Raw genomic sequence first — 26,595 nt, forward strand, 5'->3', positions numbered from 1 at the left:
TAAAACAATTCTGTGGTGTCACATATCAGATTGACTAATGTAACAAAAACAGAAAATGATCAGTATTAGCATGTAGAAAAACTGGGACACTAATGCATTGTTGGAAGACTTGTGAACTGAACTAACCATTTTGGAGAGCTATTTGGAACTATGTCCAAAGAGCAACCAAACTCTGCATATTCTTTGATCCAGCAATATCACTACTAGGTCTATACCTAAAGAGATAATAAAATAGGAAGAAAAGACCCACAGAGAACAAAAATATTTATAGCAGGTCTTTTTTTAGTGGCAAAGAAATGGAAATTGAGGTGATATCCATCAATTGGGGAATGCTGAACAAATTGTGGCATAATGAATATAATGGAATACTATTGTTCTATATAAAATCATGAGTGAATTTCAGAAAAACCTGGAAAGACTTACAAATGTTAATGCTGAGTAAAGTGAGCAAAACCTTGAGAACAACTCACGTTAACAGCAACATTGTGTGGTGATCAACTATGATCTAAAAGACTTAAGTTGGAAAATGCCATCCACACCAGAGGGAAAAACTATGAAGTCTGAATGCAAACCATAACTTACTATTTCTACTTTTTAAAAATTTGTTTTTTTCTTTCTCTTGGTTTTATTCCCCTTCTTTGCCAACATGACATATAAAATATATTAAATTTGATTGTATTATGTGTAATCTATGTCAGATCACTCTCTTTCATGGGATGGGGGAAAGGAAAGGAGAGAAGTTGAAAAATGTAGAGCTCAAAACCTTAAAAAAGTAAATGTTGAAGGCTAGCTTTATCTGAAATTGGAAAAAAATAAAGATTAACTAAAAAAGAAATGGACAACTGTTCACTGTATACTGGGTAATTAAGGGAAATTAGAGGTGTTTAAAATTGTCATGAAAGCAAATAAAAGTTATCCAAGAAATTTCTTCAAAATATTTTATGGAAGATGCACACATTTATTTTTTTTAAATAAACTATTTCTTACTTGAAATAAAATGGCTAGACCAATTCACACAATTCCACCATATGCATTAATGTGCTTGTTGACTCAGTTCTAATACCACCATTTTCCTTTTTTAAAATAATACTTGCCATACACAAAGATCTCCCATCTAAATTGCAAGAAATGTAGAATTAAGGGGCTTCTAGGTGGTGCAGTGGATAAAGCACTGGCCCTGGAATCAGGAGAAGCTGAGTTCAGATCTGGCCTCAGACACTTAATAATGTGGCCTTGGGCAAGCCACTTAACCCCATTGCCTTGCAAAAACCTAAAAAAAATTGTGGAATTAATAATTTTTCAGAGTTGAAACTTCATCAAATAGATTATCACTTGCAAGAAGAAGACTATTTATATTTCTTCTAAGTAGTTTTCCATCATTTAGGTCAGTTGCTTTCAAAGTAAGAAAATTTACCATCCTCACACTTACCACTTGACTTTTGGACAGCTATAGTTTTTACAAATTCTTCCTTGAGGCAAATTTTGCCTCCCTTTTACTTACAATAATGATCATAGTAATTTACCCTTTATACTGTCTTTGTGGATCGGGAGAACAAAGTCTTTAATAATAATATTAATAACAACAAAAAGCTAGCTAACATTTATTTATATAGTGTTTATTACAGTCATTTTAGTAAGCATTTATGATTTTTTTATTTCAGTTGGTCCTCACAAAATCTCTGGGAGGTAGTAGATACTATTATTATCTTCATTTTAATGATGAGGAAGTTTAGACAAATAAAGGTTAAGGTCACACAATTAGCAAATGTCTGAGATAAGATTTGAACTCAGATATTCTTGACTTTGGCCCCAACTTTTGGACCACTGTGCCAGTTATGTGTATATATTCAAGACTACTGTGTACAGTTGGAAGAACAATCTATTAAGCTAGCTCATCCTTTCACATAACTCTTTAGTCAAAGTCAACAGATCAGATCCCTTTCCCGTATTTGAGTAAAGTTAGCTTTATTCTGTCCTTTTTTGCATTCAGGTTTACCCTTCTCTGTATATCTTTCTTATCTCTTCATGCCTCCTTGTATGATGAACTCTGCTAGAGACTGAGGCTGCAAAGACAAAAAAATGGAAGATAGCCACCATTCTCAAGACCTTATGTTTTGTTGGGGGTTTAGAGTTGACATGCAAATTGTTTGTCCATAAGAGTTTGCAAGTTCTTTCTCTCATTCATCTGTGATTCCAGAGCAAGATGCTTTCCTTTACCATTCTTTGTAACTGGCACATTGCAGATATTAAATAAATGTTTATTGACTGAATTAGGAATGACAACATCCCTGACTAGATCCCATGTATAAGGATGTGTGATAGAGTGGATGGGTCTGGGAGTCAGGAGCATAGATTTTATCCCAACTCTGACACATAATCCTAAGACTTTGTGCTTATTAACTCCCCTTCCTCAGGTCCTCAACTTCCTCATCTGTAATATTAGGGTAATGGACAAGATGATATTCAAGTACAACCCAAGTTTAAATTTCTGCTGACTTTTGACACTGTGTAGATCTAGATGATCTAGATGGGGAAATAGAATTTCTTTGGGACTTAAAAGAGTAACTTTGAATCTGTTTCCCTTTCTCTCTTTTCTCCCCAAAAGAATATGAGCTCCGTGAGGGTAGAAGTTAGTTATAAAATGTTTTTATTCCCAGGCTCTATCACAATATGTCAAATATCGAAGTATTAGTTCCTTTGTCCCACTTAGAAACAGTCTTTTTTCCAGTGGATTAAAAATTTCAAGAGGACAAAAGGTCCATGTCTTCATGTCCTGACTATTTTATTCATTTGTCCAGGCAGGTGGAAGATAGTTATCACATTCTCATTTATCTTATGGTTATTTAATTCTCATAGATATATGCAATGCAATTTGTTAATATAAAATAAGGGACAAACAAATTCAATAAAATTTGAATTTAATTTTGCAGGTCACATTGGCATCAAATCAGTAAAATACCAAACAATATAAGTATCAAACATTAACCATGAATTCTTCTTTCATAGATAATGTCTCATTTATCTAGTTTCAGAGAAGGGGAAGGAAAATCCTTTGTGGGGAAGGAAAATACTTATGTATTTCTTATCTATTATGCCAATACAAAATCAATTAACAAAAAAAGTAAATGATTAGAAGCCAGTCTTTGACATGTCTCAACTACATAGGTATTTAATATATCATAATGATAACAATAGTAGGCATTTATATAGTACTTTAAGGTTGGGAAGCACTCACAATATTTATTTACAAATATTACTTCATTTGATACTCACAATCCCCCCGGGTATTCTGTGCTGTAATTATGCTAATTTTCCAATTGACAAAACTAAAGGAAAGATGTTAAGTGACTTGTCCAGCATCACATAGCTGCTAATCATTTAGACTCAGGTCCTGAGCTCTATCAATTTAACCTGGTATTTCTAGTTTTTGAAATGAAAAAGAGTGATCAATAATTCTAATTCTAATTTTAATAATAATAATAATAATCAAATTTAAAGGTTGCTTTAAAGTTTTTTCAGAAAACTTAATATTTTTATTCTTTTTATATGGCAATATTTTGAGGTATGTTCTAATTCATATTATCCCTATGTTGCAGATGAGGAGACTGAGGGAGGGCTATAGAGATTAAGTGAATTGTCCATGAGTGTGTGTGTGTGTGTGTGTCTGTGTGTGTGTGTAGGGTCAGAGGAAAGATTAGAACCGAAGTTTTCTTTTTTTCTCAGACCAACATTGCATCCATTACACAATGACCAAAATGAATAATTTTAATTGGAGTAAATAATCCAAGTTGCTTCTAATTCTGTGATTTTCATAAAAATAAATTATTCTAGCATATTTTAAAGTACTGGTTTCAGCTGAATTAAATATTGTTCAATATATATATGCAAAGACCTTGTGATATAAAGTGATTATGAGCTTGGTAAAACGTTTGGAAGGATAGTTTTAGGTTTTATATTTTAGAAATGTCTTGCCTTTTCTTCTTTCTTCTGCAGGGGTTGGCCAAAGATGGAATTGGCTCATTTCCTTAGAATAATTATTTGCTCTGAGGTAAGGTTTTGAGCTGACCCTGTTTGAATCCAAAGACTATTGAAGTCTTTGATCCAAGAGCAAAATTGTTGAGCAGAGGGTTGCAAAGTTGCAAAGTACTTGGTCATTTGCGGATAAAGGCATGATGATGTAGGAAGGAGATAATTGGAACCATCCAGTGCCTTGTTATCCCCAAACATACCACTGAAAGTCTTTCCCAGATCTCTTAGTCACCAGAAGGTATAATATTGGGTTCACTTCATTTGGAATTCAACATTTCTTGTGGAGAAGTAATCAAAAGAAAGTAGGCAGGGCACTAGGGAGATGGGTTGGCCAGAAAGACAATATGACACCTGACAGGTTTATTATTTTCCTTGGACCTTGGAAGGGGTTGCCCCTGGGGATGCAAAAAAGGGCTGTAGAAGAGATTTCAAAACAAATGAGAGGACTGATTTCTGTGCTTTCAGAGACAGGTTTTTTTTTTTTTTTTAGTGATAGGGGAAAATCTTTCACAGGAAAAGAAAAAAAAAGACATGAGGCATTCAGGATTTATTGTTAAGGGTGTGGAAAGATTACCTATGACTGTAGGTGGTGGGTGTGGATTAAGTAAGAAGAAAAAGTTTCTGATTTTATCATACCACTCCACTAATTTTACTATCATCCCTTTTATTATGAGGATACTGTAACTTTGCACAATTAAGAAAATCTGGTTTTTAGTGGTCTTTTTTTTTTCAAGCCATAAAAATGTCTCCCTTTTATGCCATAATCTGATTTCTTCAACAGATCTCCCTTGGTGAGGGAAAGCCACCCACCCTCATTTTCAAGAGGGCAGTATGGAGACAGTTTTTTTCACAAGGGGGCTGACATCACCCCTGGGGAAACTCCTGGTGCTGAGGAGTCCATGTTGCTAGGCAACACAGCCCAGTAACTAAGAAACACTGAGGAAATCAAGAAGGCTGCTAGTTAGTTTTCTTACATGGACAAGCATCCCTGTCCCTGCTGAAATTTGCCTTGTTCATTCCCAATAACATTCTCCTCCTGCTTTTATCAGTGATAGCATCTTTATTTCCCACAGACACATTCGGAGATAAGTCCAGAACCTTCTCAGGAGCACTCTACAAGTAAAATCAAATGAAGAACTAATGAGACATTGGAGTAATTTAGACTGATGAAGTTTCTCTACCCAAACCCTCTCTTCCCTCATGAATAGAATAAATGCTCTTGAGGACAAAGATTTTCCTTTTCGTGTGTGTGGGGGAGGCAGATCTTTGTATTACTTAGTGCCTAAGATGATACCTTACATAGAGTAGATGTTAGCCAAGTTGAATTTTAACTGTTTTATTTTTCTATCAAACATAAAGATCCTTGAAATTGGAATCAGGCAAACTGAAATTTTGATTCTTCCTCATGCTTATTAACAGTGGGATTGTGGAAAACTCATTTAACCTTTATCAGACTCTTTTTCTCATTTATAAAATGAGGATGAAAATTATACCTGCCTCACATGGATATTATGAGAATAAAAAAATGATAAATGGGATAAATGAATGTTATTTGTTATTAAATAGCACCTAAATGTTAATCATCTTTGCACCCTAGGCTTGAGTCCTGATTGTCTCTTTTTTATTTACATATTTTACAGGTTCCAGGATGATTTATTCTTTGGCTATTGCCAGTCAAATGGACTTCAAAAGAGGATCATTTGCAATTTGTAGCTTATTTGGTGTTACAGAAATATTGCAACATTCAATGGAGGTGATTGTTTTTATTTTGGTACTTTTTATTTATTTAATATTTATTCTCATTTTGTACAAACATTTTGGTACTTTTACCAATGGTGCATTGCAACTCACCTGATCCTAACAATCCCATGTTCTGTCCGTATCTTCCTTTTAATATTCTACAGGAATTGGATCAAAGTCTTACTCTCATTCTCTTGAAATTATATGAATACTAAAGGTTTTTGCAGACTATACAGCATATTTTCTTCATGTTTTTCATTGTAACTGATTAATATTTTTCTCTATTCATGCTTTTCTCTAATTCCATCTTTTATACAAGTTTTATGTCTAAACTCCTTTGTAATATTCTAACTTATACACAGTTTTACTTCTCTGCCATTGACTTTGATTTTTAATTTAAATTCTTCAGATAATGTGGTATTCCATATCTATTACTAAAAATATTAGTTTGATAAAAAAATTTTAGCCATGTTGTTTTGTCTCTTGCTGCCCCATAAGGTGATCATTTAGTGCACAGAGGTCTGAGGTTGAAATAGAAAGAAAGCTGCTAAAATATGACAGCCTTGTCACTTTTCTTCATATACTCCAGCTTTGTGTGATTGAGTTATTCTCATATTAATTTAGGCTCTTAAAGATCTAGTTTCCTATTCATACTCAACTGTTTGCTACCTAAATTCAGAAAAAAATCCAAGAAAGGAAATTTTTTTATCACAAAGTCAATAGAATATTCTGATAGTGTTTAGAGATTTCCTAAGACTAATATATTTTTAAAAGAAGAGAATTGCTTCATAGAACATCAAAAACCCTCCTCCCACACTATAAAAAGTCAGAGTATTTGAGAGGAGCATAACCCCAATTAAACACACATACACAAATATAGAAAGATATTGTACTCTGTCTTACAAACAGTTGAAAATGGCAGAAAATAAACACTGACTTCAACTCAGAGAATTATATCTTAGATAAAAATGTTGAGGGGTGAGAGATAAGAGTAAATAATCTTTTTTAGCTCATGGAAATTTTAGAGATTAAATTTTTTTTGGGGGAAAAATCAATGGACTAAAGCCAAGTATAATCAGTGGTGTGGGAGGGATCACTAATTAAATTTCTAAAATTACCTTCTCTGTTTATATATAGAAATTCTCCTCTGTATTAAGTTGGGTGGTATTACATAAAATGAAGCAACTGACGTGCTAAGTCAAAGACTCAAATTAGCATCAGGGCTTTGCTGGTGTTTTGAACTTGCAAATTAAAAAAATTACAAACATTAATTGCATCTTTGTAGTGCACAAATTAATAATGAAAAGATGACTCTATCCACATATTTACTAATTTTATAATAAAAACATGTTATGATTCATTTTGGTATCCTAGTTAAATATATTGGCTTTTTTCTAACCATTGTAAGTTATTTTCTTAAAACTACTCATTAGATAATAATTAACTTGTCAGTGTATTTTTTTTATAACTGAGTTTTAAAGGATTATAAAACAACTATCTAGGAAGTATACAATGGCTATTTTGAACAAATCTATTGGAGAATACTCAATATTCTCTTCTCTTTTGGGGATTGAAAAATATTGGTAATTTTTTTCCTTTTAGATAATTTAGATTCCATTTCAAACCAAAAGTACCCACATGAAGCTAGAAATTCTTGAATATTTACAAAGTACCAAAAGTAAAGGTCTGTGTAGATGGGGCTGTCTGACTGCTGAGCCTGTCACAGAGATTACAACCAGCTCCTGGAAAGGTGGTGCTGCATATTAAAAAAAGCAAAATTTTCATAGGGATTATGGAGTTTTTATTTTATTTATCATTGTTATTTTAAATTTTTCTTATTAATTTTTAACAATTTTAACAATTTTTGAATCTTAAAGCCCTTTTCTTCTTCCCTCTTCATTAAGAAGTCAAGAAATATATCAGTTATATACGTAAAATTATGTAAAACATAATAATGTTGTCCTTCATTTTCAAAGAAGACCACAACATCAGGGAGGTAACATTATGACAAACAAGCGAATTGGATTTGAGTGGTGATTATGCTAAGTCACAGACCTCACTTTCTCCTCCAGAGTCAACTGGATCCAGTGACCAGATATGTGTCAGGACAACTGGAGATGGCCCTGGATGTGGGGTAATCAGGATTAAGTGACTTGCCCAAGGTCACACAGTTTATAAGAGTCAAGTGTCTGAGGCTGGATTACAACTCCTGTCCTACTGACTCTAAGGCCAGTGCTCTATCCACTGCACCACCCAACTGCCCTAACATATGTACATCTTAGCTCTGTTGAATAAAAAGGAAGACAAATAAAGTGAAAATTTGTTTCAGTAGGTATTCAGATTCCATTAACACTTTCTCTGAAGGTAAATGTCATTTTTCAATATAAGTCCTTAAGAATTTCTTAGATCTTTGTATTGATCAGAATAGTTAAGCCCCTCAGATCAGAATAGTTAAGTCCCCCACAGTGCAACATTATATAATATTTCTGTTTTCATGTAGATTGTTCTTCTGGTTCTGCATCCTTCTTTTTGGGATTAGTTCATATAAGTCTTCTTAGACTTTTCTGAAGGCACCTTACTAATAATTTCTTATAGCACAATGCAATTCTATCGCAATCATATGTGACAACTTGTCCATCCTTTCCCCAATTTATTGGCATTCCCTCAGTTTCTAATCCTTTGTCACCACAAAAGAGCTGGTATAAATATTTTTGTACATGTTGGTCCTTTCCTCTTTTAATCATTTAATCATTTAATCTCTTTGGAATAGAGACCTAGCATTGCTGAATCAAAGATTTTGCACAATTTTATAGTCCTTTGGGCAAAGTTCTAAATTTCTCTCCAGAATAGTTTGTTCAGTTTCCAATACGACCAACAATATGTTAATGTCCCAGAATTTGCAATCCCCTCAAATTCCCTAAATTGATCATTTTCCTTTTCTGTCATTTTGACTAATCATATAGGTGTGAAGTGGTACTTCAGACTTGTTTTAATTTCCATTGCTTTAGTCAAAAGTGATTTAGAACATTTTTATATGATTTTAGATATCTAATTTCTTCATCTGAAAAACTGACTTTTTTATACTTTATGTCCCATTTATCAATTTGGAAACATCTTGTCTATTGATTTCTTGAAAGGCATTATATTTTGGTTTATACCTAGTTTCTATCATACTATTTTCTTGTTTTCCCAGCATTTTTAAAAAATAAATTATGAGATGTTATCTCAGAATTTGAAGTGTTTGGGTTTAACAAATAGTAGATTACTACTGTGTCTTATAAACTACTGATCCACCACTCTGTTTCTTAGCCAATAAAAATATTTTTGAGGATTTGCTTTATAATATAATTTTAGTTTTAGTATGGTTAACACCTTCCTTTGCACTTTAGCATTTTTTCCCTTGATTTTCTTTCAGATAAATTTTGTTATGGACAGAGCACCAGCCCTGGAGGCAGGAACACCTGAGCCCAAATCCAGCCCCATACACCCAACAATCACGCAGATAGTTTTTTCTGGCTTGATAAAATAATTTTTGGAAGTGTGATTAGTATGACACTGAATAAGTGGATTAATTAAGGTAGAATTTTGATTTGCTTTATATTATCTCTGTGTATCCATGAGCAATTAACATTTTTCTAATGGTTTAGATCTAACTTTGTGTGAAAAATGTTTTGGGATTGTCTTCATATACTTCCTAGGTCTGTCTTGTCACGTAGACTCTGTTATATTTTATTTTATCTGCAATTATTTTCATGAATTTTCTCCTGTTAGCTTATCATTTCTTATAGCACAATACAATTCTATCACAGTCATATGTGACAACTTGTTCATCCTTTCCCCAATTTATTGACATCCCCTCAGTTTCCAGTTCTGAGCTTTATTGATAATCTATAGAAATGTTGATGCTTTATGTTGACTAGTGTTATATCTGACAACTTTTATGAATTTGCTAATTATTTCCATTAGTTTTTAAGTTGATTTCTTATAATTCACTAAGTATATCATCTGCCAAGAGTAATAGGCATTTCTTCATTGCCTATTCTAATTTCTTCACTATTTTTCTGTATTTTTGCTATGCCTAGCACGTCTAATGCAATATTGAATAATGATGATAATAGATATCCTTGCTTCACCCCTGATCTTATTGAGAAAGCTACTAGCTTTTCAGCATTTCAGCATTACAGATAATGCTTGCTGATGTTTTTAGAAAGATACTACATATCATTTTTTTCTTTTTTTCTTCTTTTTAGTTTTTGCAAGGCAATGGGGTAAAGTGGCTTCTCCAAGGCCACAGCTGGGTAATTATTAAGTGTCAGAGACCGGATTTGAACCCAGGTACTCCTGACTCCAGGGCCAGTGCTTTATCCACTGCGCCACCTAGCTGCTACCTAGCCACCCCCCCTACTACATAGCATTTTTTAGGAAAGCTTTCCTTATTCCTATGCTTTCTAGTGTTTTTTTTTTCCTCCAGTTTTTGTGAGGCAAATGGGGTTAACTGGCTTGCCCAAGGCCACACAGCTAGGTAATTGTTAAGTGTCTGAGGCTGGATTTGAACCCAGGTACTCCTGACTCCAGGGCCAGTGCTCTATCCACTGCACCACCTAGCTGCCCCTGCTTTCTAGTGTTTTTAAGAGGGAAGAGTATTGTATTTTGTTACCAGCTTTTCCTGCATCAATTATGATAATCATGTGATTTTTATTTTTGTTTTGGATATGGTTAATTATGCTGATAGTTTCCCTGATATTGATCCAACTCTGCATGACTATTATAAATACTGCTTGATCATGGTATATGTTCTTGTAGATCTATTTCTGAAATATCCTTGATAACATTTTAATGCAAAACTTTAATTTTTATATCAGGGAAATTCATCTAAAGTTTTTCTGCCTTTGTTCTTTATGACTTAGCTATAAATATAATATTGATTTTGTAAAAGGAATTTGGTAGGACTTATTTTCTTATTTTTTAAAAGTTTTCATGCTATTGAGATTAATTGTTCTTTAAATGTTTGCAAAATTCACTTGTGAATTTCTCTGGTCCTGGAATTTTTTTTTTCTTTTTTAGGAGTTCATTTATGGCTTGTTTAATTTCTTTTTCTAAGATGGGGAAATTTAAATATTGTACTTTCTGTTCTGTTGATGGGTAATTTATATTTTTGTGGCTGTTTATCCATTTCACACAGATTGCCAGACTTATTGACATAGGGTAATTATATTGCTAATGATTACTTTAATTTCAACTTCATTGTAGCAAAATTCAACCTTTTTAATTATTGACACTAGTAATTTGTTTTTCTTTTTTCTTTCTCTCAAATCAAATCATTTGGTAGTTTATTTAATTTGTCCCATGAGCCAGCCCCTAGTTTTATTTTTTAGTTTAGTCAGCTTTTTAAAGAAATTTTGTATTTTTAAAATATTTCCTTTTATTTTGAGGGTTTTTAATTTGGTGTTTTACTGGGGAGTTTAAATTTTGTTTTTTGGTATTTTTTAGTTGCATAGTTAATTCATTGATCTGCTCTTTCTCTATTTTATTAATGTGTTTAGACATGCAAATTTTCCCTTATTGCTTTGGCAGCATTTCTTAAATTTTTTTTGTAATTGATATTTTATTTTGCCAAATATGTTATGAATTTTTTTCAAATTCATCCCAATGCATATGTGTATTTTTAAAACACAAAATTTCCTTCTACCCTTCCTTTGCATCCCCCTCCCCTCAATGAGGAACAGTCAGGTTAACACTGAACATTCATAATTTGGATAAACATGTTTACAGATTAGTCATTTTTGACATGAAGAATTAGGATTAAGGGAAATAGATACATAAGAAATAATTTTTATAAGTGTTCATCAGATTCTGAAGGGTGTTTTTGTTTATTTTTTTTCTGGTTTTGTTTTTCTTCCTCTGGATGAGTATAGCATTGTCCATGACCAGTCTAATAGAGTTGTCCTAGCTCTCTGAACTGCTGAAAGGAACTGCTTCCATCAAGGTTGATCATCTCACAATGATGTTATTAATGTATACATTGTTCTCTTGGTTCTTCTCCCTTCTCTAGAATCCAACCATTTATAGTTTCTTATAGAACAATAATATTCCATATTATTCATGTAACATAACTTGTTTAGCTATTCCCCAACTGATGGGCATCCCCTCAATTACCAATTCTTTGCACTACAAAAAGAGCTGCTATGAATATTTTGGAACATGTGGGAATTTTCCCATTTTTTTTTATGATTTCTTCTCTATATAGGCCTAGAATTGCAATGTCTGAGTGAAAGGGAACGAACAGCTTTATTGCTCTTTGGTCATAGTTCTATATTGTTCTTCGGAATGGTTGGATCCCTTCACATCTCCACCAGCAATACATCAATGTCCCAATCCTCCCACAACCTCTCCAACACTGATCATTTTCCTTTTTACTTATCTTAGCCAATCTGATAGGTGTGAGGTGATACCTTATAATTGTTTTAATTTGCATTTCTCTAATCAATAAGGATTTGGACCATTTTTATATGATCATATGTAACTTTAATTTATTCATTTGAAAATTGTCTATACATATCCTTGGACCATTTATCAGTTGGAGAATGACTTGTAACTTTATTAATTTGATGCAATTCACTCTATATTTTAGAAATAATTCCTAGTTGTGAAGATTGCTTCCCAGCTTTCTGCTTTCCTTCTAATTTTGGCAGCATTGATCTTCTTAGAGCAAAACATTTTAAATTTAATATAGTCAAAATCATTCATTTTGCAATTTATAATATACTATATTTCTTGTTTAGTCATAAATGTGTCCTCTTTCTGTAGATTTGATAGATAGAATATTTCTTGGTCTATTAATTTAACTATGGTGTTGCCCTTTATGTCTAAATCCTATACCCATTTTTGACAATATTTTGTTATACTATGTAAGATGTGGAACTGTGCCTAGTTTTTGCCATAGCATTTTCCACTTTTTCCAACAATTTTTGTCAAATAGTGAGTTCTTATCCCAGAGGCTTATTTATGTCTTTAGGTTTGTCAAATAATTTATTGCTGCAGTCATTTACTGCAGTTTCCTTTGAACCTATCCTAATCCACTGATTCATTACTCTATTTCTTAACCTACACCAGATAGTTTTGATAATTGCCATTTCATAGTATAGATTTAGATCTGCTAGAGCTAGGCCACCTTCCTTCACATTTTTTTCAACAGTTCTGTTGCTATTCTTGACTTTTATTGCTCCAGATGAATTTTGTTACTATTTTCTCTAGCTCAGTAAAATAGTTATTTGGTAGTTTGATTGATATGGCTGAATAAGTAACTGAAATTAGGTAGAATTGTCATTTTTATTTTATTAGCTTGATCTAACTTTGAGTAATTGATATTTTTCCAGTTATTTAGATCTGACTTTATTTAGGTAAGAAGTGCTTTATAATTGTTTTTACACAGTTTCTAAGTTTGGGAGGAAGCTTCCCAAATATTTAATGTTGTCTATAGTTACTTTAAATGGAATTTCTCTTTCTAGCTCTTGCTCTTAGGATTTCTTGTTCATATATAGAAATAGTGATTATTTATTTGGGTTTATTTTATATCCTGCTACTTTGCTGAATTTGTTAATTGTTTCATGGAGTTTTAAAATGATTTTCTCAGGCGCTCTAAGTATAATATTATGTCATCTACAAAGAGTGAAAGCTTTGTTTCCTCATTGCCAATTTTGATTCTTTCTATTTCTTTTTTCTTCTCTTATTACTAAAGCTAACATTTCTTTTTTTTTTTGAAAGACAAATGGGGTTAAGTGGCTTGCCCAAGGCCACACAGCTAGGTCATTATTAAGTGTCTGAGGCCAGATTTGAACTTAGGTACTCCTGACTCCAAGGACAGTGCTCTATCCACTGTGCAACCTAGCTGTCCCCTAAAGCCAGCATTTCTAATACTATATTGAATAGTAATGGTGATAACAGGCACCCTTATTTCATCCCTGATTTTATTTGAAATGTTTCAAGTTTATTCCCGTTACATATAATATTTGTTGATGGTTTTTAGATAAATAGTATTTATTATTTTAAGCAAAACTCTATTTCTAAACTTTCTGGGGTTTATAATAGGAATGGATTTTTTTTTAAATCAAAGACCTTTTCAGCATCTATTGAGATAATCATGTTTTCTGTTGGTTTTGCTATTGATATGTTTAATTATGTTGTGTGTTTGTCTAATATTGAACCATCGCTGCCTACCTGGTAGAAATCCTACCTGATCATGGTGTATTATCCTAATAATAACTTGCTGTCATCTCATTCCTAAATTTTATTTAAGATTTTGCATCAATATTCATTAGGGATATTGGTCTATGATTTTGTATGTTTTGATTCTTCCTTTTTTCAGGTATCAGCATCATGTTGGTGTCATAAAATGAATTCAATAGATTTCCTTCTCCTATTTTTAAAAATAGTTTATGTAGAATAGGAATTAATTCTTCCTTAAATGTTTTTAGAATTCACTTGAAAATCCATCTGGACCTGGAAAGTTTTTCTTAGAGAGTTTTTTTTTGATGTTTTCTTCAATTTCTTTTTCTGAAATGGGAAAATTTAAGTATTTTATTTCCTCTTTTGTTAATCTGGGCCATTTGTATTGTTGTAAATCTTCATCCATTTCACTCAGATTATCCAATTTATTGTCATACAGTTCAGTAAAGTAGCTCCAAATTTTCTCTTTGCGGTCCTTCACATTGGCGGTTAGTTCACCTTTTTTGTTTTTGATACTGTTTATTTGATTATCTTTCTTTTTTAAATATCAGATTAACAACAGGTTTGTCTATTTTATTGGCTTTTTTCAATTAAAAAAAACCAACTCAGTTTTATTTAGGAGATCAATTGGTTTTTTGCTTTAAGTTTTATTAATGTCTCCCTTGATTTCCAGAATTTCTAATTTGATATTTAATTAGGAATGTTTATTTGTTATTTTTCTAGCTTTTTTAGTTGAATACCCAATTCATTGATCTCCCCTTTCTCTATTTTATTTATTTAGGCATTTAGAAATAAAAAGCTTCCCCTCATAGCTACCTTGGCTGCATCCCATAAATTTTGGTATGATGTCTCATTACTAACATTTTTTTGGATATAATTATTGATTATTTCTATTATTTGCTGTTGATCCACCTATTATTTAAGATTATGTTATTTAGTTTCCAATTAGATTTTGGTTTGTCTTTCATAACGCTTTATTACATGAAATTTTTATTGTATCATTGTCTGAGAAGTATATATTTATTATTTCTGCCTTTCTGCATTTGATTGTAAAGTTTTTGTGCCCTAATATATAGTCAATTTTGGTCTAAGTGCCATATACTGCCAAGAAAGAGATATATTCTTTTCTATCCCTATTAAATTTTCTCCAAAGGTTTATTATATGTAAGTTTTCTAAGATTTCATTTACCTTCTTAACTTCCTTCTTGTTTACTTTGTGTTTATATTTATCTAGTTCTGAGAGAGGGAGGTTGAGGTCCCCCATTATTTAAGTTTTGCCACATCTACTTGTACTTCACTAAACTTTTCCTCTAGGAATTTGAATGAGATACCACTAGGTGAATACTACATGTTTAGTTATGATATAGGTTCATTACCAATTGTGCACCTTTTAAGAAGATATAGTTTCCTTTCTTATCCCTTTTAATATGATCAATTTTTGCTTTTACTTTATCTGATATCAGAATCGCTACCACTGTTTTTTTTTTACTTCAGCTGAAGCATAAAATATTTTGCTTCATCCTTTTACCTTTATTCTTTGTGTATCTCTCTGCTTCAAATGTGTTTCTTGTAAACAGCACATTGCAGGATTCTGGTTTTTAATCCATTCTGCTATCTACTTTTGTTTTATGGGAAAGTGCATCCCATTCACATTTACAGTTAAGATTACTTTATTTTGTATTTCCCTTTGTACTGTCTCCATTTATATTTTTCTCTTTCCTTTCTTCTTATTCCTCCTCACCAAAATTTTACTCCCTTTCCCCTTTAACTTTTCTTTTAAAATTAAACTTTCAGTTTATTTTCATTTATACTCTATCTTCTCTTTTATCAGTACCTTCTTCCCTTATTTTTACTTTTTTCCAGTCCCCCTTTCCATGTAGATTAGGATAGATTTTTAAACCTAAGTGGGAATGTATCTTATACCCTCTCTGGGTCAAATCTAATGAATAAAATTTACTCAGTGCTCACATTCTCCCTTCCTTCCCTCTAAAATTATAAATCTTGGGGTGTCTAGGTGGTGCAGTGGATGGAGCATCGGCCCTGGAGTAAGCAGTACCTGAGTTCAAATCTGGTCTCAGACACTTAATAATTACCTAGCTGTGAGGCCTTGGGCAAGCCACTTAATCCCATTGCCTTGCAAAAAACCAAAAACAAATAAAATAAAATTATAAATTTCTGTGCCTCTTCACCTGTTGTTATTTATCACTCAAGTACTGTTAATCAGGTATCATCAATCACAGTTTGAGTATATGATTAATTGATAAGCTCAAATTTTTAACAAAGCAATCATCACAGATTTCTTGCTTGATTGCTTGATAAGCAGTATTGTCTCAAACTACATCAAATTATAATTATAATCATTTTTCTACCTTATTTCCTTTTCAAGTACCCTCCCAGGACACACAATTATCCTCATGATTCCAAGTATCATCTCAAGCCAAACCATTTCTTGAACTATTTGTACCCCTCCCCCAGGTCTATTTTCTCTCACACTTTACTGCCCCCCCACTCCCAGCCCCTCACTCAGGTTACTTAACTACTTGTTAAGTCAAGCAAGAGCTAAGTCAGACCCTGATTTAATTAACCACAAGAATATTAAAGAGTTCTAAGTACTGGAAGGCTCTGCTTGATAACTTTACAAATGATTGTAAATTATGGGAGACACTGACTCAGGACCACCATGTTAATGTTGTCCTCTTTAAAGAAAATGTTAAGTTTTGTCAGCACAGGAGAATTAAAGTGGGTCAAAGGATAATGAGACACTTAAGTTTAGAGTTAACACCCTCGCTTTTCATTGGGGCACTATGTCTGAAATAGTGATGTCATCTTAGACCTCTTCAATGGAGAGAAAAGTTCAAACTATACCTATGTCCTTTTAGTCCAGTCTCTTCTGATTATCTTTGAGCCTTTAATTATCCTAAGAGAAGTAAAGTTCTCAAGAATTAGTACTTATATCTTCCTTTTTAGGTTTGGATACAATTTGATGGTCTTGACCAACATTTGTTTTGTTTATTTTTTTTTCCTTCCCCTTTGATTTACCTTTGTATGCAGCTCTTGTGTCATGTATTTGATAATTGAATTCCCTGTTCAGTTCTGATCTTTGTATCTGGAAATTCTGGATGGTCTCTATTTCATTGAACATCCATCTTTCCCCCTGATAGTATATGCTGAATTTTGCAATGTAGTAAATTCTGTGTTGTATTCCTAGGTCCTTTACCCTGTGATATATGATATTACAGGTCTTCCAGTCCTTCAGTGTTGAGGCTGATAGGTCCTGTGTGAGTCTGATTGTGTTTACTTTGCATTTAAATTGTTTTCTTATTGTTGCTTGTAGTATTCTTTTCTTTATTTGAGAGTTCTAGAATTTGACTATAACAGCCCTTGGAGTTTTCATCCTGGGGTCTCTTTCTGGAGGGAGAGTATTCTTTTTTTATTTTAGGTTTTTGCAAGGCAATGGGGTTAAGTGGCTTGCCCAAGGTGACACAGCTAGGTAATTATTAAGTGTCTGAGGCCAAATTTGAACTCAGGTACTCTATCCACTGCACCACCTAGCCACTCCCAAGTATTCTTTCAATGGTTATATTGTCTTCATGTTCTAGCAGATTTAGACAGCTTTCCCCAATAATTTCCTGCATGATATTTTCTGGATTCCTGTTTTTGATCTAGGCTTTCTGGTAGTCAGATGATTCATAGATTATCTCTTCTGGAGCTATTTGTTTGGTTGTTTGTTTTTTCTAAAAGGTATTTTATATTTTTTTTCAAATTTTTAGCCTTTATATTTTGTTTGATGGAATCTTGTAGTCTCATAGATTCATTTGTTTCCATTTGTTCAGTTCTCATTTTTAGGTTTTTATTTTCTTCAATTACCTTTTGTGTTTCTTTCCCCACTTGGTGATTTTTACTTTTAGAGGAGTTGATTTCTCTGCTCAATTTTTCATAATTTTCTTGCATGACACCCATCTCCATTTTCATCTTCCTATTGTCTTTATTTTTTTAATTCCTTTTTTTAGCTATTCGATGAGCTTTTGGTTTTGAGTACAATTCATAGAATCTTTTGAGACTTCCCCATAAAGTGATATTTTTACTGATTTCTTCTTCAGGATAGCATTGTTATCATTTTTGTCTGTAAAGTTGTTTTCTATAATGAGAGTTCTTTTAGCGTTTTTGCTCATTTTTCCACTTTACTTCTGCTCCTGGAGTATAGATACAAGTTTTCTTTTGCTGGGTTGTGTCCCTGGCTTGTCATGTGATAAGATGTTGCCTATGCAGTCCAGGTCATGCCTTTGCAGGGGTTTATTTCCTCCCTTATGTCCAGTTTCTGATTTAGTTGGGGTTTCTTCCAGACCCAGTCCTATCTTTTGCCCTGGTGTTCCCAGGATTCAGTTTGCTTGGGGTTCAGACCCTCCCTGCTGGGATGGCTTTTGTTATCAAGCTGTCAGGACCTGAACTAGACTGTAGCTAAAAGCCTCCCACTGGCTTTCCCACTCTCCCACCTCTTGGGAATTTCCCTCTTTTCCCTCAAAGAGACCCTTTCACTGAAGATCCTCCATGATGTCTACCATTGAAAATGTCTTTGAATCTTCTCTTTTTTCTTGATGGAATCTGTGGTTTGAATGTCAGTGCAGAGGCTTCATTTATCTTTCATAGGGAAAATTGCTGGGAGCACATTAAGTCTATGCCACCATCTTGGGTCCACCCCAGAAGTCTCCATCACTTCAATTTTGGTGACTTCTCCCTTTGCTATCATTCTCTAATGAAATTAATTTCTATTTGTTCTTCAACCCACTCATTCTTTAGGATTCAATTTAGTTTATAATTAATTTTATTCTGTTTAATTATCCTTTATAAAATATAATTTTCATTCCTTTGTGATCTGTAAAAAATATATTAAATATTTCTTCCTTTCTGCATTTTGTTAAGATTTTTAAATGTCTAATACAAAGTCAGTTTTTGTGAATGTAACATGAAAAGCTGAGAAAACTTATACTCATTTGGATTTCCATTCATTTTTCTCTAGAAGTCTATCATATGCAAATTTTGTAAAATTCTATTTATCTTCTTAACTTCTCTCTTATTTTATGTTTTGATTTATCTAATCTAAAAAAGGTGAAGCCTCCCATAATAGTTTTAGTGTCTATTTTGTCCTGTAACTCATTTGAATTTTTCCTTTAACAATTTAGATGCTGTGCCGTTTTGTGCTTATATGTTTCATATTGGCATGTCTTTATTACTGATGTTACTTTTCAGCAAGATGTTTTCCTTCTTATCTCATTTAGTTATCTCATTTGCTTTTGAATATTATGAAAGATATTCATGCATTTTCCCCTCACTAATTCTATGTAGATTCTGCTCCAGCCCCTTTTGTGATTCTTACTGTTTTGAGTGTACTTCTTATAAATTGACTTATTGTTGGAATCTGGTTTCTGATCTTTATTATTGGTGAGTTTTTAATCTCCTCTCTGTCTCTGTTTCTCTCCTGTCCCTTATTCAAAGTCTGTTTTGTTCCAAATACTACCACTCTCTCTTCTCTTATTCCCCTTTACTCCTATTTCCCTATAGGGTTAGGATAGATTTCCCTACAAGGTTAGATAAGAATACCCTTATAGAAATTTCCAAGTGTTGCCCAACACATTCCTTCCTCTCCTCCCCTTCATTGTAAAAGTGCTTCCTTGTATACGTTTTATGTGAGAAAATTTCTCCATTTTTTCTCCTTTCTTCTCTCAGTGTACACATCTTTCTTATCCCTTAATTTTTGACATTATTTTACTGTATTTAATTCATACCTGTGCCATTCCTCTGTGTTTACATTTCCCTAAAAAATGATAATATTTTTAAGGAATTAGTAATATCATCTTCTCTATCTAATAAACAGTTTAGACTTAGTCACTTCTTTGCTATTTCTTTCATATTTAGTTATTCTGTTTCTTTTGAGTTTTGTATTTGAATGTCAAACTTTCTTTTCATTAAATATCCTTTTTTTCCTGAAAGCAAAATCCAGTTTTGCTGAATAGACAAGTTTTTCTTGGTTGTAGTCCTAGCTCTTTTGCCTCCTAGAATGCCATGTTGTAAGCCTTCTGTTCCTTTAACATAAAAACTTCTAAATTGTGTGCTATCTCAATTCTGGCTCCATGGTATGTAATTTTTTTTTCCTGATGCCTTTCAAAATTTTCTCCTTGAAGCAGGAGCTCTGAAATTTGGCTACAATATTCCTGGAGAGTTTTCATTTTAGGTGGTTGTCAGTGAATTCTTTTAATTTCTATTTTACTCTCTGCTTCTAGGATCAAGGCAGTTGTCCTCAATAGTTTCTTGTCATTCAGACTCCTTTGACCATGACTTTTCTAGTAGTCCAATCATCCTTCTCTGATTCCCCACTGATCTTTTTTCCAGATCAGTTGTTTTTCCAATGAAATATTTCACATTATCTTTCATTTTTAATTCTTTTTTATTTTTGATTGTTTCTTGAAATATTAAGAAATGTTTAGTTTCCAGTTTGCTAATCCTAATTTTTAAGAAATTATTTTCTTTAGTGAGCTATTGTACTGTTTTAACCCATTTGGCTAATTCTTCTTTTTAAGTTCATTCATTTAGATTTTTGTGCCTCTTTTACCATTTTACAAATTTCTATACTTTTTTTATTTTAAAATTTCTTATTTTGTGTCTTTCTTATATTTTGTACCTTCCCCCAAATTTCTTAACTTTCCTTGATTTTATTGCATAAATTTTATTTTCTTATAATCAAATCAAATAAAATCTTATTTCAGTTTGAAAATTCATTTTGAACTCTTTTAGGAATTTCTATTGACTATATATGAAATTCACATTTGTCTTTGTATCTTTCCTCATGCCTATTTTGACATCATTTTCTTCTAAATTTATCTTGATCTCTCCTGTCACCATAGTAGTTTTCCATGGCCAGGTTTCTTTTGTAGTTGTTTGCTTAGTTTTTATTTTTTTATTTTTTTTGGATTTTTGACCTTATGTCAAAGTTGGGTACTACTGATGTAATGAACAGACTACTATCCCAAGCTTAAGATGTTTTTGTGCTGCTATTTTCAGAGGTAGTTCTGGGGCAGGGGAGGGAGGTGGTAAATTTTTGGTGTTTCAAAGTTCTTATAATCTTTTTTTTTTTTTTTTAGGTTTTTTGCAAGGCAGATGGGGTTAAGTGGCTTGCCCAAGACCACACAGCTAGGTCATTATTAAGTGTCTGAGCCCAGATTTGAACCCAGGTACTCCTGACTCAGGGGCCGGTGCTTTATCCACTGCACCACCTAGCTGCCCCAAAAGTTGTCATAATCTAAGGAGAAATGTAGTCATTGTTTTCCTGGACTCTTCCTTCTCCGGTCTTTACTCAAAAAGGGAACTTTCTCCTCTACATCCACAATTGGTTGCACACCTCTTCACTCTTGAATTATGATTAGGACTCCTACTTTTTTGTGAGTTACTATAAGTATCTTCTCTACTCTAGAACTGTGACCAGTGCCTCTGGTTCCCCTTTCCTTCAAGTGCTACTGCTCTTTTTTTTATACTGGAACTACATATTGGCAATACAATATGATCCTGAACTCACTCCTAGCTGATAGTGTTCTATAAACTCTTTCTGGCCACTTATCTGACCCATTTACCCTCTCTGGACTGAAGATTCCCAAAGTGACTGTTGCTGCTGTCACAATCATTTCCAAGCCCTTATTGCTAGTATTTCCACTGTGGGCACTATGCTTTGGACTAACCCCAACCTGAAGCCACAGACCATTCTGTTTGACCTCTTAAATTGCCTTGGGTAAGAGAAATCCCAATAGTTTTTTGACACTGTCAACCAATATCCAATTTCTGGTGTTATTTTGAAGTTGTTTGGAGGGGAATGTTGAGAGAGTTCACTGAGTAAGTAACTGCCTGTAATCTCCAATCTTGTCTTGACTCCAGATTATTGGATTCTGGAACTGGAAGGGAATCTAAAAAATCATCTAAACCAGTTTTCTCGTTTTTAAAAAGAAACAATCAGTGAATAGAGATCAAGGTCTGAAGTCAGGAAAATTAATCTTCTTGAGTTCAAATCTGGCCTTACATTTTTACTAGTTATGTGGCCCTGGACAAGTTGCTTACTCATGTTTATCTAATTTCCACATCTATAAAATGAGCTGGAGAAGAAAAAGGCAAATTACTCTAGTATCTTTTTCAAGAAAACTTCAAACAACATCACAGAGTCAGACACCACTGAAAAAACACTGAACAACATTTATATAGTGCCTTAAATTTTTTTTCTTTTAGTTTTTTCGCAAGGCAATGGGGTTAAGTGGCTTGCCTATGGCCACACAGCTAGGTAATTATTAAGTATCTGAGCTCAGATTTGAACTCAGGTACTCCTGAGTCCAGGGCAGGTGTTCTATCCACTGTGCCACCTAGCTGTCCCTCTTAAATTTTTCAAAAAGACCTTTGCATTTTATATCTCATTTGATGCTCATAACAATCTTGTGAAGTAGAGGTTATTATTATTCCCGTGTTTAGAGATAAGAAAACTGAAGATGATAGAGAATTAGTAACTTACCCAGGTTTATATAGGATGTAATTATCTGAGGCAGGATTCGAATAGAGTTGTTCTTGCTGCCAGGTTTGACACTCTGCCCTTATTATCTAGCTACCATGGAGAGGCAAAACAACTTACTTCATAGTGGAAGAGCCAGGATCCTTTGTTTTAGATTCTACATCCATCCCCCCCCCCTTTGCTATGTTATTATTCCCATTATACTTTAATGTTATGATGTAGCAAAAGTGCAGAGGGATATAGTATGGGATGAGGTAAAATTCATCACAATAACACCTAGGAGTTAAGAATGTGAGTCAGGTACGTTCCTGGAAAGTCCAATTAGTTAGGATCATCTTGGTAAAGACAAGGATGTTCCATGGAAATAAGAACATCTTGATTTTTAGTTGCTCCAAAGTGAATTTCAATTAGTATTATGGGGTGTTATTGGAGACTGAGTGGGAGGAGATATGTCCTGAGTTAGCTTTAGTCTTTGAATCCATCACTGTATGTCCTTCAACTGAGTTGGGGGCCAGAATAGGTAATCCCACCTACCTATAAAATGATGCTATCTAAGGTTAAGTCTTTGAATGAAGCAAATTACCATTTTTAGAAGCACAGGACTGGTCTAGACATATTATTTAATTGTTCTTTCTCTGTATGAATACCCTATCATTGCTGAGCTCAGATGACATTTTCCTGCTGAGTCCCCTGGATCTGTAACACAAATGTATGAAACATCCAAAATTCCTTCAGTATCAGGAATAGATATAAGAAGCTTCCACTGATGTAACACATAATTCATTCATGATTTAATAGATGAGCAATTTGTACAAAGAAGGATGGGACCTCATCTCTAAGGTACTTCCAGATCTCATTCTCTGATCCTTTGATAGAAAGGAGTTACTTGAGGAACAAAGAGATTGAATGCTTTGATCTTGGTCACATAACTAGAAAGTATTTTTATTCATTCATTCTACATCTAATTCTTGGCACACACCAGACCCTTTCTCCCTATATCATAATAAGTAAACCCTATCCAATGGTCTATTTATTTCATGCAATATTATGACCAATTAAGTTTTAGAATGATTAAAAAAGTCTGAACAGTACCTTGCAATCAGCTGTACTAGGATTTGACCTTCAAGGGTAGGGAGAGCTTCTCTGTCAGCTTCCCATCTTTTCAGGTTAACAGTGATGTTGAAACTATGACTCACACTGGACAAGCTTCCTGTCTTGCTGAGTCCCTGCATAGATCTGACTCAAGTGTGAAGATCCAATTTAAAACAAGTTCCTTGTTTGGATTGGGATTGGAGAGGGGTAGAGGGGGGTAGTCGTTGTACTGAGTTTCAGTAAGTACAAATATAGGAGAGTTAAGCAGGCCAAATCATACATAGGTGGTAACTTGGGACATTTGACTCTAATGTGAGATCTGTGAGGTCACAGAGCCTGATGTTAAAGGAAACTTACAGCTTATTAACTACTATGGCTATCTCCTGCTGGTGACTTCTGTGGTTGGGACTGAATGTCCAAAATATTCCATCAGGTTACTAAGTTTCCATGCAATTCCATGGAAATAAGGATCTGTCTTCTCTTATTAGCATCTTTAGGTCCTTCATGAAAAGAGCCTTAAACTTGGGAATATTTCAGAAGTCAGGATCTAGATGGATTAATTTCAAAGTTTTGTGGGAATGATACCTGAAGCATTTCTCTTAGTCAATTGACTTCCCTTCCCTAAATCTGAGATTTCTCATAAGGAACATGTAGTTTGACTGGGTCATTCTTAGATTTACTACAAAGCAGCTAACAATGGAAGTCAGATATGGAGAAGTAATTTTTGTGTGTTTTTGTGTGTGTGTGTGTGTGTGTGTGTGTGTGTGTGTGTGTGTTTGTGTGTGTGTGACAGAGGGGGAGAGAGGGAGAAAGAGAGAGAGAGAGAGAGAGAGAGAGAGAGAATATAGTTAATAAAGAATGTCATAATAACTATATCCAAAATTCTGAGATGAACAGAATCAAAATACTGAAGAAGTAAATCCAAATGATTTAACTAAGGATGTCATAGGAGCATAGATTTCTGTGGATAGAGAAATAAAACAAGCTATGACATGTGATATATATATATATATATATATATATATATATATATATATATATATATATATATATATATATATATATGTATATACTTCAGTGTGAGTTTCTTTGCATGATATCATAACCAATGCCAGTTGTGCATCTTTTACTCCATTAAAGATATAGGCTTTTGTAGTAAGGATTTGATTAATGTAAAAGTCCCATGCTCAATGAGCCTGTCTTTGTTTTTTTCTCCAGGTCTAGCCATTATGCTTCCTCTAAGAGGATAACTCCAGAGTGCTGGCTGGATTTAGAATTAGTCTAGACTGAATTTTGAATTGATTTTCTGGTATTCTTTTGTTTTATGAGACTCATTAATCATTTACCCTGTCTTGGATTAGAATTTCACATCTGCAAAATGGGGATAATAATACATGCCACATAGACATTTTGTTAAAAAAAATCTTCCATACTCTCTGTAAAAGGAAGGCTAGACATCCGGAGGAATATAGGAAATGTAAAAACAAAATATCTTAATACAAATCTTTAAAATACTAAAATCTGCATCCTTTCATCTTCAAGCTCCTCTCTTCCCACTCTTTCCATATTGTGTTTATAGAAACCTGCTGCTCTTCAGAAGATACTGCTTCCTGGCCTGTCTCTCCAGGGCTGCTGGATCCTTCTTTCATACTGGGCCAGGAAAACTTGCCATACCCTTGCTCACCACGGAAACTTCCAAACCACAATCACTTAGTGAGTGCTTTCTCCCTTCTTTATTCCCCAACCCATCACATCAGTTGCCAATTCTTGTCCGTATTATCTTTACATCTCTCCCATCTAATCTCCTCCCCTCCTTCTACTCATACAGGTTCTATCTTAGATGTGTTGTAAATCATCTCTTGTCTGGACTGCCTTAAGAACCTCCTAATTCATCTTTCTTCTTTCAAGTATCTTCCACATGACTGTTAAAATACATCCTAAAGTATGTATGCTCATAACAATGCTCTCTCCAACAGTTTTGAATCTCCTCTCCCAGTCCCTTTTTGAATTAAATATACCCCTTAGCCTTACATTTACTGCTTTACACCATCTTGAGCCAATCTATCTTTCATTCTACCCACTTGCTATATTCTGACCAAATTGGATCCCTATTTATCAAACTCAACATTCCATATAACATATCTATACATTTTTACATGCTGTCTTCTATGGTTGTTAAAACATCCAGCCTTATAGTTTCCTCTCAGAATCCTTGCCATTGAAGACTCAATCAGATGATTCTCATTCAATGACAATTTTCATGTTTCTCCAATCATTCCTGATCTTTAACAGTTTTCCATGACTTATTTATATACATTCTGTGCCCTCTTAGTAGAATTCATATTCCTTGAAGGCAAGGACCATTTAATCTTTTCTTTGTGTCTTGAACACCTGATCCACAACAGGAAATTAATACACTTTTATTGAATCATCATTATCACTGTTCCCCTTTCACATACATATACAAATAAATAAAAATATACATACATATATATTTTTGTAAAAATAGTTATCGTTGGAAATTCTATATATTTAAGTTTAAAAGAACTATTTAATTTCTAATACTGAATCACCATCATGTTCCACCTCAGCCTCATTATAATGTTTTTTTTTTCTTTTCTTGGATCATTTCTAGATAAAATATAAAATGACTTATTGGAGTAATTAAAAATTACTCTCATGTTGCTTTCACCTGATCTTGATGACACTCATCAGTATGCTTCTGCATTTTTAATTGTTTATTTAAGATGTTATTGTAGTCATTCTAGAACTTTTCTTTTCACATTCGACTTTCTCCCATCACCGTAAATTCCATTCTTTTTTTTTTTTTTTTTTTGGCAAGGCAATGGTATTAAGTGACTTGCCCAAGTTCACACACTTAAGTAAGTATTAAATTTCTGGGACTGGATTTGAACTTTTCTGAGTCTAAGACTCTCTAAATCTCATTTTTGGGGAATAATTCTACTTCC

At 33.4% G+C, this 26,595-nt stretch overlaps 1 long non-coding RNA gene across 1 annotated transcript; it reads right to left on the reverse strand.

The window, feature by feature from the left end:
- Nucleotides 1-1,975: 1,975 nt before the first annotated feature.
- LOC141516522 (uncharacterized) lies at nucleotides 1,976-23,933 on the reverse strand. The gene is made up of 3 exons (XR_012476721.1): nucleotides 23,627-23,933; nucleotides 5,004-5,142; nucleotides 1,976-2,063 (listed from the first exon to the last, which is right to left on the reverse strand). It is a non-coding gene; the product is annotated as an uncharacterized LOC141516522 (long non-coding RNA).
- Nucleotides 23,934-26,595: the final 2,662 nt, after the last annotated feature.

This window comes from Macrotis lagotis, chromosome 3, assembly GCF_037893015.1.
Source record: "Macrotis lagotis isolate mMagLag1 chromosome 3, bilby.v1.9.chrom.fasta, whole genome shotgun sequence".
Taxonomy (NCBI): Eukaryota; Metazoa; Chordata; class Mammalia; order Peramelemorphia; family Peramelidae; genus Macrotis; species Macrotis lagotis.